The following is a 15,372-nucleotide window of genomic DNA, read 5'->3' on the forward strand; positions in this document are numbered from 1 at the left end:
CCAAAGCCAGAGGTGACTGTTGCCCGTCTACCTCTGATGTTTATTCAGAGTCCAAGGGCTCTTCCTTCTCTTCCAGGGTGGGTCCAGGAATGCCATCCAGGAACTAAGGCCTGGACTCAGGTACCTCAGGAGTCTGCATGGCACTTTATTTTACTGTGACTGAGCTGGTACTCATGTTGCAAAATGAAGTCCTATGAGTTCTTTTCTTTTCTTTTCTCAAGTGGAGGAAGACTGTCCCTGAGCCATGCTGCCTGTAGTTGGGGCCTGGGGGCTAGACACAGGCACTGGCTTGGCCACAGCTTCTGGTGTCTCACGGGGTCACGTGCCCCCCAAGTCCACTGGCTGTGAGCCAGCACAGTCACAGGAATTGCCCATGGACTGCAGCCTTTGTGGCCTGACTGCCTTATGAATTTAGTTCTGGCCCTAGACTGTTCCTTGCCTGCTGGTGGTGGAGCTAAGCTTTCCTCTGGCTGGGCTGATCAAATTGCTCCCTCCATGGGTACTGGCAGAATTCCGCCCTGTGCTGTTGTCCCCTGTGCCAGGGCAGCCCTGAGTTTCAATTCAAATTCCCCCAGTCACTTCCCTCTCCCTGCCGCCCCCCAACACACAGATTCCAATTGACTTGCTGGTGCCCCACTACTGGGGCATGGGGGGGAGGTGGCATAAGCAATGCAAGGCTGTCTTTTCTGCCCTCTTCAGTGCCTCTTTCCTTGATATAATGATAAAACTAGGTAGTAAGATTACTCACCTGATTTTTGGCTCTTCCGAAGGTGCTTGCTTGTACGGATAGTTGTTGAATTTGGTGTTTGTGAGGAGGAATGATCTCTGCAGGTTTCTATTCAGCCATGTTGCCCTGCCCTCTTGACTACATTCTTGAATTTCTTTTCTCTTTCCTTTTCCTTGCCTTTCTTTCTTTTCTTCCTCTCTCTTTAATAATGATACCAGGAGGTAAGTAATGCAGGTAGCTATCTATGTTTTCTTTTCTGTTGTTCAGTACAGTAGCCATTAGCCACTTTTGGCTATTTAAATTTAATTAATTAAAATTAAACAAGAAAACTACAACATTTGAATTGCTCAAGAGCCACATTTGGTTAGTGGCTACCATAGTGGACAGCACATATAGGCCATTTCTTTCATCTCAGACAAATCTATTAGACGGTGAGTGCTGCCTAGGGGTCTTTGTTCTGTTGTCTCCTGACCTCTTTGATATATTTACTGCATGATTATTACATTTTCAATGTTATAGTCAAGGCTATGAAATAAAGGAGATAAACTGAAAGATTAAAGCTCATTTTTTAAAATGTACAAGGATGATTGGACACTCATATCAAGAGAGTCCCAATAGAAGAAAAGTGTGTTCTAAGGAAGATTCCCTTAAGCAGGGAGTGCTGTGTTGGTAGACTAAGGCTAAGGTAGTGAGCAGGCTTTATACAGGTATAAAGAAATAGAAAGGGAGAGCTGAAGTGTGTCTGACAGGCAGTGCTACAGATAGGGTCCTTGGCAGCCTTTAGTGTGGCTGCCTGTAGCCAGGAGGATGGGGGAATCAGCAATATGGTGTATCAAAGAAGTAATAGAAACATTCCCTTCGGTAGGAGAAAAATATTAGTGGGATTCATTTTTTAAACAGTTTTCCTCAGAGAGATATGCCTACTTTTACCTCTTAAAATCGTTTTTAAAAATTACCTACCAAAAAATATAAGGTTGGGTGTTAATATTCTTCTTTTATTCTTTCTGTAAACACTGCCATATATCTTAGGATATGCCTTGTATTATTTATATCTTAATTATCATTCAAGTTCCATAACTTTTATGACACTTAGTATTGCTTATTAAACGAATATTTGTTGACAATATCCTCTAATTTTAGGCCACTTTGCTGTCCTTTCTAAAAGTGCTTTAAATTGATGAAATATTAATGAAAAAAGCCCTGGAAGAAAATATCTATTAATGTTTTCAAACATTAATATTTTTATTAAATGTACTAACTTGATATTTTTAAGGGACAGGCTATTACTTTCCAATGTTTTCAAAGTCCTTCCAAACCTGGTGCCATTTATTTCTCTGAGATGCTCTAGAATTGCGGTCCCCAAACCCCGTGTGCTGACTGGTACTGTCCCGTGGCCTGTCAGGAACTGGGCTGCAGAGCTCTGCCTGTGCAGCACCCCCAATCCGTGGAAAACTGGTCTTCCATGAAACACTTAGGAACCCGACCACACAGCAGGAGGTGAGCAGCGGGCAAGGGAGCAAAGCTTCATCTGTATTTACAGCCGCTCCCCATCACTCACGTCACTGCCTGAGCTCTGCTTCCCTCCCCCCCCACCATCTGTGGAAAAATTGTCTTCCGTGAAACTGGTCCCTGGTGCCAAAAAGGTTGGAGACTGCTACTTTAGAAGACAGAATGTTCCCCACGGGTAGTAGAACTTCCTCTTTTGTAAATTGTCATTCATATTATTGCTTTGTTTTGGCTTAAAGATGTAGTAAAATGTGTTACAAATATTTGCTTTCAAAGTTAACTTTATATCTTAAAAGCTTTGACTTTGAATGCAGGGTTAACAATAAAAGTGGGCACATTGAAAATTTAATAATTACTTTTAACAGGAAAGATACATATTTTCTGTGGATGGTGAATGAGAGCTGTTCAGCTTAATTTATACTTGACCTGAAAGGGCCTAGAATTGTAAAGTGCTCACATTCTATTTTTAAAAGTCATATATATATATATATTTCCCAGTCTATTAAAAATAAAATATAAATTGCTGTTTGAATGGCCAGATTGATTTCTTTAAAAAAATCCTATTAACAGATAAAGTCAGTCACAATGTAACACAGAATCTAGTCTTCATTTTTAAAATAGAGTAGTTTCATATAACTCGTATATATCTAGAGTAGTTACATGAAACTATTTTAAAAATGGAAGAGCTTGGATCCTGTGCTACTTATATTCAAGTACAATGGAGAGAAAATGTGACTGGAAACTCTATTTGAAAAGATCAGTTTACGGTTTAAAAACAATGAAAGATAGAGTATTATGCCATAACAATTCCAGGAAAATAACATTAAACTTATATAATTTTCCCATGGATATAAAGGTGAAAATATAAGAAACTTCCCTTTTCTATTATAATTGTCTGTTTTCTGGGGATATAAACCTTGTATTCCTGGCTTTAACAGCTATCAGTATGAAATTATTTACTGAATATTTTGGTTTCCTTAGTTTCCATTCAACGATTTCTTCCTCCTCCTCCTCCTCCTCCTTCCTCTTCCTCCTCTTCCTCCTATTCCTCCTCCTCCTCCTCCTCCTTCTTCTTCCTCCTCTTCCTCCTCCTCCTCTTCCTCTTCCTCCTCTTCCTCCTCCTCCTCTTCCTCCTCCTCCTCCTCCTCCTCCTTTTACTCTTCTTCTTCTTCCTTTTTTTTCTGAGACAGAATCTTGCTCTGTCACCCAGACTGAGTGCAGTGGTGTCATCACAGCTCACTACACTCTCAAACTCTTGGGCTCAGGCAATCCTCCTTTCGCAGCTTCCTAAGTAGCTTGGACAACAGGTGCATGCCACCATGCCTGGCTAATTTTTCTATTCTTTTTTGTAGAGATGGGGTCTTGCTCTTGCTCAGGCTGGTCATGAATGCCTGGCCTCAAGTGATCCTCCCATCTTGGCCTCCCAGAATGTTAGGATTACAGGTGTGAGCTACCATGCCGGGTCTCAAAATATATTTTCGATGAGATAAATTATTGAACTGTAGGCACTAAAGCATCTAGTTATTATTAACAGTATTTTACCTATAAAGAATTAACTTCATTTCTTAGATTAATTTTTTGGGCTTGTTACTGTCTTTAAGTATTGCTCGATGGGTTAAGTAAAAGGTTTTCAAAATGTCGATGTTTGTCTTGGTATCCTCTTACATATCTATACATAAAGGCAGGCCTTAGTACAAAAGTAGGCATCACATTGACAATAGAAGGAAGTTTTAATTTTTGTGATTCAAAAAAGCTTGTAAGAGTAAAACTCAGTTTTATCACCCATATGGGCCATGAATTTCTAGTTCTTTTGTTACAGGGGCAATATATGTCTGAGAGAAGCAGGTTTATTATAACATCTATCATATGTTAAAATTCATAAATGATAACAGAAAAGAAACACACATATGAGTTTTAGAATCACTTAGGTCACCTGGAGTGCCTCTGCAGGGCTAAATAGAAATTAAGCTCATTTGAACAGAAATTCAGTAGAACTTTCTATAATGACAGAAATATTCTATGTCTGCCTTATAACGGTAGCCACTTACCACATGTGGCTATTGAGCATTTGAAATGTGGCTAGTGTGACTGAGGAATAGAATTTTAATTAATTTAAATTTAAATAGCTGCATGTGGCTAGTGGCAAGCGTATTGGACAACACAGTTTTAGAGATTAGAAAATCATTTTTCTCATGTACTTGTTTTAAGCCTTTGTACTCTCGAGTCATTATATGTATGGCTGCTTTCCCCACCATGCTATGAATTTCTGAGGATGGGGACAAAGTATTATGTCGTTGTGGAACCTTAATATGGGATTCAGAAGAGAAGGTCAGAGTGCATACTGAAAAGATTTTAGTAGTAATGAGTGAGTAGGGAAATTAATGCTTGAAATAAAGTGAAATGCACGAGCCTGTACTGCTCATTTTGCAAGATCAAGTATAATATTCCATATGTCTTAATGCATCGTCCTGGTGGAAAACTAGATTAGATGCAAGGGCTTCTCTCTGTCTTCAAATTGCTGAGATTCCATTTGGAAAGAAACATCTAACTACATTAAATAAATTATACCACTGGCTATTACCTAATTAAGTCCCTAAGTATGTGGTGTGGATAATATGCCACTAGAATATAGTGTGGGATCTGTTACTCTCTCCATGCAAGAAGTATTCCAAGTCCTTTGCTAGGTACCACAGTACACAAGAGACATATGAGGGAGAGAGACCTAGAAAATAAGCAAATAAATAAAACAAAGGTATAATCAGTCCAGTAAAGAAAAAATAGGGACTGAGAGTAATGAATAGAGAGCTTTTCTGATGTAGGCTGGTCACAGAAAGTCTTTCTGAAGTGGTGCAGTTTGAGACCAAAGGGACAAGGAACTAATTACGAGAAGCATGGGCAGTGGTGCTGGGCCTAGAGCACATCTGACGCAGCAGAGACCCAGAAGTGGAGAAACAGTGCAGCAGAAGGGTGGAGAGGCGGTGGAATCCAATAGGCCTTTGGAGAGGTAGGCAGTGGCCAGATAATGAGGGCGGACATGAAGAGGTCATGGTAGGGAGACTGGATTTGTATTCTGAATAAGTGGGAGGCAATTGAAGAGTTCCAAGCAGGAGATGAGCTATTCTGGTTTACCTTTCTAAAAGGATCACTCCTGCTGCTCTGGGGAGAATGGATTGGAGGGAGGAAAGAGTAGACATGGAGGTGAGATAGAAGGCTCTGATCACAGGAATGATGAGGGTGGCTTGGGTAAGGATTGTAGCAATGGTAGGGCAAGGGGTAGGTAGGTAGTTTTTGCAGATAAATTGGAGGTAGAAACTGTAGGACCTGTTGATAAATTGGATGTGGGATATGAATGAAAAGGAAGAACCAAGGATGACTTAAGTGTTTTGACTTTAACAAATAGGTGGATGGTAGTGCTGTTAACTGGGATGGAGGAGGATGGTGGTGGTTATTGATTTGATGAATTTTGGAGAAGAAAAATCAAAATATCCCTTTTTAACATGTAAAGTTTGATATGCTTAAGTTTCACAGTTTGAGACATCAAGCAAGCAGCTAGATATGTGAGTCTGGAGCTTAGTGGAGAAATGTGAAGTGGAGATATTTATCTGTTGCTGATATGTGGATTGTGCATAAAGCCCCGAGAATGGATGAGATCCAATTGCGGGTGGAGGTGTGTGGAGTAGAGGGGTAATGATATAGAGGAGTGCTTAGAACAAGTTCTGAGGGACTCCAGGTCTAGAAAGGGTCTAGGAATACATGATCTAGAATGAGAAGAAGAGCCAGAAAAACAGACTGAGAAGTAGACAGTGGGAAGGAGGAGAACCCAGAAGGGTGGACCTAAGAAAGGAAGAGTGTTTCAAAAGAAGGGACTGGCAAACCACATAGCATGCTACTGTGAGGTGGGACAAAATAATACTGTTGGGTTGGCAAGAGGAGGGTTGTTGAACTTTGAGAAAATCAGCTTTTTGGAGTCTTGCTGACAGAAATGACACTGAAGTGAGATTGAGTGATGGCTGGTGAAGAAATGCTGACCATGCCTGTGATGCAATTGTGTGAGACCTTTTGCTATGAAAGAAAGGAGAGGAATAGACACTAACTGGAGGAGTCCCTGGGGTCAAGTGAAGGGAATCTAGTGAAAAAATGGAGAGATTTAAATCAACGAGAGTTCAAAGAAGAAGGAAACCGGAATTGGTCCCTGAAAGATGAAATTGTCTCAGTTATTACATAGGAGGCAGTTTGGTGGAGGGAGCCATTTGGCATGAAGATAAAAACATAGCAGTGAAATTTATGGAATCAAGGGCCGGTCATGGACTTACTCATTAAGACTAATCTGACTAGTATTGGGCAGTAATGGCAGGTATTTAGGGTGGGAACAGATGATGTAAGGCCGGAAATGTGACCATAACTTCTTTTCCCCAGATATTGGTTATCAAATTAGTCTGTATTTAAAATGAATAATTTAGTGCTTTTTCCCCTGAACTAATGATGTTTAATTTCATACTAAGAATCTTATACTTACTAATATTTAATATGTTTCAAACTATTAATAGGTATTTCATTTTGCACAATATATTTCTTTTAATAGTAGACTTAAGATTTGATTAGAACACATACTAGTATATGTTATTTTAAATCTATAGTTCTCTTATCTTTTCATCTAAAGATCAATAACTCTCGTTTCTTGTACTTTGTTTTTCATCATTGCTGTTAATCTTGTGTTATATTTATTTGGAATGCTTTCTCTAGATATTTTATGCCTTTGAATATGTTATAGCTAAAATGGGACTAGGAGAATAGACTACTAAGTATGTTCTGGTATCTTATCTTATATTAGAAGTGGGAATAAATGATTACTTTTAAACATACAATTTCTTTAAAAAGTCACTTCCCGGAAAACATACATATTAATGGTTATATTTTGAAGTTTAGTATTTATAATCTGAACATTATGTAGTTTCTGAATTCCCTGGTCTAGCTCTATAATTTAATGTAATTTTTGTGGATGGGCCATTGAATGTGATGTAGGTGTATGTTTGTTTTGCCCTACAGGGTGTGCTAATTGCTTTGTACTCCACCCCCCACCAGAACTGTTCATTTTAAGTAGTCACCTTGCTGAGGGTAGGTGAAAATGAAAGCTTAAGATAAGCTATAATTATATTCAGCATTGGTGATATATTACTCTGACAGAGGAATGTAAATTGGATCTGGGTATTATACAGTATTAAAGCTGACCTTCTAAGTTTAAGGGGTGAAATTTGTTAGTTTGTCACATGTGAGCAGTGATGTATTTTTCCCCATTTAAGAAGCTTCTATATTAAGCAAAATACATTTGTGTTTCTCTAGGCATTCATGTAAGATTACTCTTTCGGGTAATTAAAAATAAATATTTTTCTTATTATAAAAATATAAGTTCATTATATGAAAATAAGAAAATATACAAAAGCACAATCAAGACAAATGTATAATATTACTGACTTAAATAGACACTGTAACTTCCTGGGAGGGAGGAAGTAGGGGGGAAGAGAGAGAGAATTTCTGTCTATAGAGGAAGTCTTCTTGTCTAATGCTATTGGTTGATTGTTTGAAAAAGTTGGTTAAAGCATGGAATCGTAAAATAAGTGATTCACATATCTCCTAAACATTTTTTAAAATTCAAAACATAATCATTATTTCTCTAGACATTTCATGTGGAGCTTAGACTTTAGAGTAGGCAAAGGCTGATTGCATAAACCACACCCATAATGTATTGTCCTGGTATTGGTGTTTTAAAGTAGAACAGGAACCTAGAGGCTCTTAAAAAGTAGTTTAAGTGCAGAATTATTTTTAAAAAAATCTTTTTGTACTATTCCCCTTTAATTGACAGTGTGCCAACATCTGCTTCTATAGCTATTTAAAAAATAATCTTTTTTGTGCTTTTCCAAATCATCAGGCTTAGCTTTCATAGAAGCAGCAATTCTTATCCCAATTATATGCTATCTGTTTATATAATATTAATTAAATTATGTAAATACACTGTAGGTACAACTGGCAAGAATGGATTTGGAAACAAACTGAACTGGTTCTTGGTAGGAGTGGAAGAATGCGGATGTATTAGAGAGTAGAACTTAAGCCTGAAATGTTCATTTTGCCATGGGCATTAGTCTGTGTTTCCCACTGGAACGGAAAATAGCAGGTAACTGAGTGAGCTGACTAGGTGTAGGATGATTAAGAAATGTGTGTTCATGTAGCTGTACTCATATGGATACATTTCCTTTATGTGAACACACCCATTTTTGAGTAAGAATAGGAAATGCCTTATATGCCATTTCTGCTTTTTAAACTTAAGATGTGAACATCTTTCCAGTTCAAGAGTGTAAACATTATTTTCTTTTAATGTGGATTTGTCTCGAGCCCCTGGCTAGGTTCCTTGTTCCTCTAGGATCCTTTGCTTACTTTTGTCATCATGTTTATTACACACTATTTTAATGTTTATTGGCTTCTTCTCACTCTTCCTTCAGATTTCTCCCATCAACTCTTTAATCCTCTATTCTATTTATTTTCTCATTCTTACTACCTCTTCTCTGTTTTACTACTTCTGCGATCAAGATTTCATTCCCACAGAATTATTTATAAACTGTTCTTGAATTCATTTCTTTACAGTCTTTTAGCTCTTATTTTATTTAATCTCTGTCAACAGTTGATAGAAAATTAGCAAAGATACAGGAGAACTCAAAAACAACGCCAAACAAAAGGATATAATAGATACTTATAGACCCCCCAACCCAACAATAACAGAATACTCTACACAATGTACATCAAGATACAAACCACATCCCAGGCCATAAAGCAAACTTCATCAAATTTAAAGCAATTGAAATCCTACAGAATGTGTTCTGTTAGTGTGAAGGACTCAAATTAGATACCAATAAGAGAAAGATAACAGGAAGTGAGAGTCAGGGAAAGAAGAGCAAGTTAAGAGGAACAGAAGGACAAGGGAGAAACTGAACACATGGAAACTAAACAGTGCACTTTTAAATAGTCCGTGAGTCACAGAAGTCTCAGGGAACTAAAAAAATACACTGAACTTAGTGAAAGTGCATCTTTTCAGAATTTGTGGGCACACCTAAAGCAGTACTCAGAGGGAAATTTATCTCATAAAATATATTAGAAAAGAGCAAAAGGCTCAAATCAATAATCATTATTACTACCTCAAGAATTTCTAGGGGGAAAAAAAGAGCAAAATAAACCCAATGTAAGCAGAAGGAAGGAAATAGTAAAGATAAGAGTAAACTTAATTAAATTGAAAATAGGAAAAACAATAGAGGAAATCAATAAAATAGCTGGTAATTTGAAAAGATTAACAAAATTGACAAACTTGTGATATCGATAAAGAGGAAAATAGAAGACAAATTTTCAATATCACAAATCAAACAGGAATATTACTACAGACTCTGAAGACACAAAAAGGGTAATAAGAGAATAACTGTGAACAACTTTAAACACACACATTGGATAATTTAGATGAAATAGACTAGTTCTTTAAGAAATACAAACTGCCACAACACACTTAGTATGAAATAGAAAATTTGGATGGTCCTCTGTTAAGGAAATAAAGTTTATAATTTTAAACTCTCCCAAAATATCTTCAGATGCAGATGATCTCATTGGAGAATTCTACCACACATTTAAAGAAAAATTAATACCAATTCTACATAGTTTCTTCTAGAAATAGAAAAGCAGGGAGCAATTAACAAAGATAGTACCAAAATAGAACAAAACAAGAACAAACCTCAAACTTATAGCCCAATGTCTACCATGCATAAAGACATTAAAATGCTTATATAAAGCACTATATTGACAAGCTAAAGAAAAAATCATGTGAATTAATGCAGGAAAAGCATTTAACAAAATTTAACACCTGTTCATGATAAAAAAGAATTCTCAGAAAAATAGGAATTGAGGCTGTTAGGAGTTGAATTGTGTCTCCAGAAAGATAATTCTAGGCACCCCCACCTCAGAATGTAGTAGTTGTTGTTTTTTTTTTTTTGGAAATAGGGCCATTGCAATATTATTAATTAAGATGAGGTCATAAGGAAGTAGGGTAGACTGTTGAATCAATACGACTTGTATCCTTATAAGAAGAGCAGAGACAGAAAAAGTCCCATGTGGGGACTGAAGCATAGGAACACCACAGCTTCCATTGGAAGCAAAGAGGAGGCAAGAAAGGCTTCTGCCCAGAGTCTCAGCACGAGCATGGCCCTGCTGACACCTAGGTTTTGAACATTTAGCCTCCAGAACTACAAGAGAACACATTTGTTGTTTTAAACTACTAGCTTTGTGGTACTTTGTTGCAGTAGCCCCAGGAAACTAATATAGAGGGAACTTTATCTGATAAAAGGGATCTACAAAAGTCCTACAACTAATATTACATTTAATGGTAAAAGACTGAATGCTTCCCCTGTAAGATTGAGGATAAAGCAAGGATGTCTGCTCTCAGGATTCTGATTCTCTTTTGGAAGTTCTAGTTAGAGCACTGAGGCAAGAAAAGGAAATGCAAAGCATACATGTCAGAAAGGAAGACGTGAAACTGTCCCTATTTGCAGAGGACATGACTGCAAATATATATAGAATCTCAAGAAATCTACCAAAAACTTCTAGAATTTATTAATGAGTTAAGCAGGTTTTCAGGATTCAAGATAAACATATGAAAATAAATTGTGTACTAGCAATGAACTTGAGGAAAGTGAAATACAAAAACAACATTTACAATTGATTAAAAAAACTCAATTCTAACAAATTATTTACAGGATTTTTATGCTGAAACTACAAAATAATGATGAAAGAAATTAAAGAAGATTCAAATACATGGAGACATCCTGTGTTTATGAATTACAGACTCAATTCCATTTGCTTGCTCATTTGGATTATTGGCAGAACCGAATTTTCTTGCAGTTGTGGGATTAAGGCTCCTGTTTCCTTTCTAGCTGTCAGTTGAGGGCCATTCTCAGCTTTTAGAGTTCATCCATGTTTCTTGCCTCTTTTTCCTCTTATGCTTTGACTTTCTCTTCTTTCTGTTATCTCATCTCTCTAACCAAACCAGGAAAAGATACCAGCTTTTAAGAGTCATGTGATAAGATTGGACCTACTTGGACAATCTAGGGTAATCTCCCTATTTTAAGATCATCTGACTAGCAACTGTAATTCCATCTGCAATCTTAATTGCTCCTGTGCTAAAAGAAGTAATATATTCATTGCTTCTGGGGTTAGGATGTGCACATCTTTGGTGAGCAGGGGTAGGAGTACCCTGCCTACCACACATGCCTAGTTCTTTAATGTCTTCCTGTTGCCTATTTTCAAAATCAAGCCTTTTCTTACCCGTTTGGCCTTATTTCTGCTACAGCTACCTGTGGTGCTCAGTACAAGCCATATCTTTTATGTTTAATGTCTTTGTGTGTATGCCTCCTGCTTAGAAACCTCCCTTCCTTTCTATGACTTAATCTTCAAGACTCTGGTCAGATATCAGCTGCTTTGAAGTTCCCAGGAGAGGTAGATATTGTACCTTCTCTTCCCGTAGCACCATGATTACATTATGGAAATACTTTTGTTTCGGCCACTAGTCTGTGATCCTTTCAAGGGCAGATAACATACTTGATTCAGTTTTGTATTTCTCATATCTAGTGCAGTATCAAGCATACAGTGAGTCCTTAATAAACACTGGCGGACTTCATTAATGAATACTTGAGGTGTAGTAGCGATGAAGCATCACTCTTTGAGCAGCAGTCAGTCAATTCGTAAGGTCGATGTAGGACAGGGACTCCAGATTCATCATCTTTGGTTCAGTATGGACAAAAACCAGTTCTGAAATCAGAGTTGATGTTTCTAGCATGAAGGTTGAGACAGGCTCAGTAATGGCACATAGAACACATCATCTCGTTGTGTCTGTTTCTACATATATAAAGTAAGGGCAAAGGCCTGGGTGTCAGCAGACCTAGGTGGTATTTCTAAGTGACCTTAACCTCTCTCTGAATGTCCCTTTCCTTATATATAACAATGGAAGGGGGTTCAGTTTCATTCTAAAACCATTTATTGAGTGCTTAGTCTATCCCAGGTGCTGGCACAACTAAGGTTAATAAGAAATGGCTCCTATCCTCAAGGATTATGTATCAGGTAAGGTTGCCCTTATGAATCTGGTAGGCTTATTCCAGCTCTGATAATCCATGACACATTTGTCTTTCCTTTTCTAAGGGCACATCTGGGAAGAGAGGTAGTATAATAACTTAAAAAAAAAAAATGTAAGGGTGGGAGGGTCAGTCTGTGGGAAACATACTTGATAGTCCTTTGTTCTTTTTGGCTGGGAGGTAAATCTGAGACCTGATTATTGCCTCTATTGCTCAACGAGGTGACTAACTATATTTGTTTTCTAAAGCTAACATGTCAGAAACTATTTTATATACTTTTAATTTCGTCCTGTGTCTCTGGAAGCAATAGCTGAATTTCAAAGCCTACATTTGAACATTTAGAGGTGGTTTACACATTGTAATTCTAGAGACCTGTTTTCCCTCTCCCCCCGTCTTTTTAAATTTTTTATTAAGTTTTATTACCTATTCATCTCTTCTTTTCTCCTGCATTGAGACCCCTACTAGGAAGTGCTAAATGGTAATATACTCAGAAATTTTCCTTGAGGCAATTAAAAGAGAAGAGTTTGATATTTCCTGTTATAGAAGTTTAAGAGGTAGATTTTATGTTAAAGTAGTATTTAGCACACTGCTTTTTGCTGTTTTAAAGCAATTTTTTCCAATACAAATGTCACAGTGATCTCTATGTCATTTCTATTCATGAAGAAGAAACATTTGCACAGGGCTTATTCATCCGTGAATGCAGTTTATAGTTAAACCTCATAATGCCTGATGGTACTATGCTGACAGGCACAGAACAAATAGTGCAGATTTTGTTTCCTGAAGATTGATCATTTATAGATCAGTTGATAATTTTTTTCCAGGTTGCTTCTTAAACTGATGATGAGAAATTTTTCACTTTTGTAGAAAGCTATGGATTTCAATAAACCTCTGTCAAGACCGCAGACCTGCCTACTCAATATCACTTTTTATCTTGAACATCTTTTCCAGAAGAGATAGGAAGTGATATTTGCACCCCTGTCTTTAAAAATAATATTGCTGAAAATAGTGTGCGGGGGGAATGAAACAATTGAGAGTATGGGTTTGTGAATGACAACTTGTTAATATAGCAGTATGTTGGCCTTGCAAATTTTTTAGAAAAAAAAAACTTAAGAAAATAAGGACATGTTTTATGCATAGTTAATTTGCATTTTAATATTACCTTTTTAACACTTTAATTAGCTTTCTTTTTATGTTTAAATATATTGGTTCTTTGGTTATCAAGCATCTTAGTTTCCTCTCCCTGCACTCTGTCCCACTTTTCTTGTTTTTGGCATGTTTTATGAAATATAAACTGTAACCTGGTTTTCAGAAGGCTGTTGCCCACCTCTCTGATTTTATTGTTGAGACATTAATTCCCACAATGAATTAAAAGAGTGTAATATATAAAGTGATTTTCTTTAATGCCATTTTACATGCAACTTTAATAATTTTTGTTTTATAGAGAATTTATATGTAATATATATGAGTGGGTGTAAATTGTATTTTTAATGATTCATATTCTATAGTTTAGAAGAGAGTTATCTAGTGGATCTAGAAATAGTTGATTTGAGACCTTCTATGGGTCCCACTATCCTAGTTATAATGATGTTAGGGGTGATAAATTTTAAATAGCTTTTTTTTATTATTAATTACTCAGATCAGAGAACTTACTGATTTACATGGATTTATGTGCTTCTTAAATTTTATAGTGGGTCACAACATAAGCATATTAAGTGTAACAAAGTCTTTCTGTTATATTGACATAATTTATAATGACTTTGTATATTTTGGTATAAGGCAGCTTTATGAAAAGTAACTTTACTCTCCACAATGATTGAAGTCACCTGATAGCAGCATGAATAATCTGAAATCATTTATATTAACTTTAGAATATCTTTATGTATATAGTTTTGAATATACAGAGATTGTTGAAAATTCACTTGAAACAAAATATTGAAGGCCCACTGTGAAGTACTGACAGGGGAGGGACAGACAAACACTCTCTGTGCATCTCAATGCCAGCCCAAGTAAAACTCTCAAATTACTCCTGACATGTTTTATTTCAAGCTTCTCTGCTGCATATGAAATAAGAATAAATACAGAATAGGATGTCAACAAGGCAAACAGTTAAGCAGGATGCTGTAGGTGTTTTCATGAAACATGAAAGCAAGATTTAAAATGCCTACAGGTAACCTGTCTGTTGCTGATAGTGGAGAGTAAACCCTTCACTTTTGAAGTAGCATCCTGGTTTGAAAACAGCAACTTATATTTAACTTTTTTCTCACCTTAACTATAATAGCAATCTTTAGTCTTTTACAGGGCAGTATTTTTCCTGTTTAAGTGCACTTTAAAATTAGTTATTCCATGGCTTTTACTGGAAAGAGAAGAGATGAATAAAATATTATCTGACAAGAGACTGCCAGTCTACATGGCAAATTTCTTGGTTTTCTTTTTTGTAACATTAGAAATTCTGAACATTTATAGATAATCAAATTCTATTCACATACATGTGCAAATGAAAAAGATGGACTTTAAACAGTATTTGTATTTTTATGTAAATATGTTGCATTTGGTTTTTACTTGTTTTCTTTGGAAATGTTATATTGTATCTTAAAATGGTATTATTTTCTGGTATATGACTTAAGCTTGTTTTTATTCTTTATAATGTCCTGTTTTTGATGACTTGAAAAATTTTTTACATCTTACTGTTCAAACACTACACATACATATGAAATCACACATAAAAACAATTATGCCTCAATAAAGCTGTTAAGAAAATAAAAAAACACATGTATAGAAAGAAATATGCACATATATATCATTTATCTTTTTCTTTCCCCTATTTTTTTGGAGGTGATTATTACCATTATATTATTTATTGGCCTAGATTTCAAAATCTTCACTGAAAAAAGGTATTCATTTCTACCAAGTTAGTTTTTCCATAATCAAGGCAAGCTTTTGTCTAGTAACAATGTTGTCCTAATTATGTAAAGTACTGTGATTGGA

At 36.4% G+C, this 15,372-nt stretch overlaps 1 protein-coding gene across 1 annotated transcript in view; it reads left to right on the forward strand.

The window, feature by feature from the left end:
• Window positions 1-15,372, forward strand: part of DIAPH3 (diaphanous related formin 3) — a 445,841-nt gene that overhangs the window by 108,241 nt on the left and 322,228 nt on the right. The window lies entirely within an intron of this gene.

This window comes from Lemur catta, chromosome 13 (genome assembly GCF_020740605.2).
Source record: "Lemur catta isolate mLemCat1 chromosome 13, mLemCat1.pri, whole genome shotgun sequence".
NCBI classification, from domain to species: Eukaryota; Metazoa; Chordata; class Mammalia; order Primates; family Lemuridae; genus Lemur; species Lemur catta.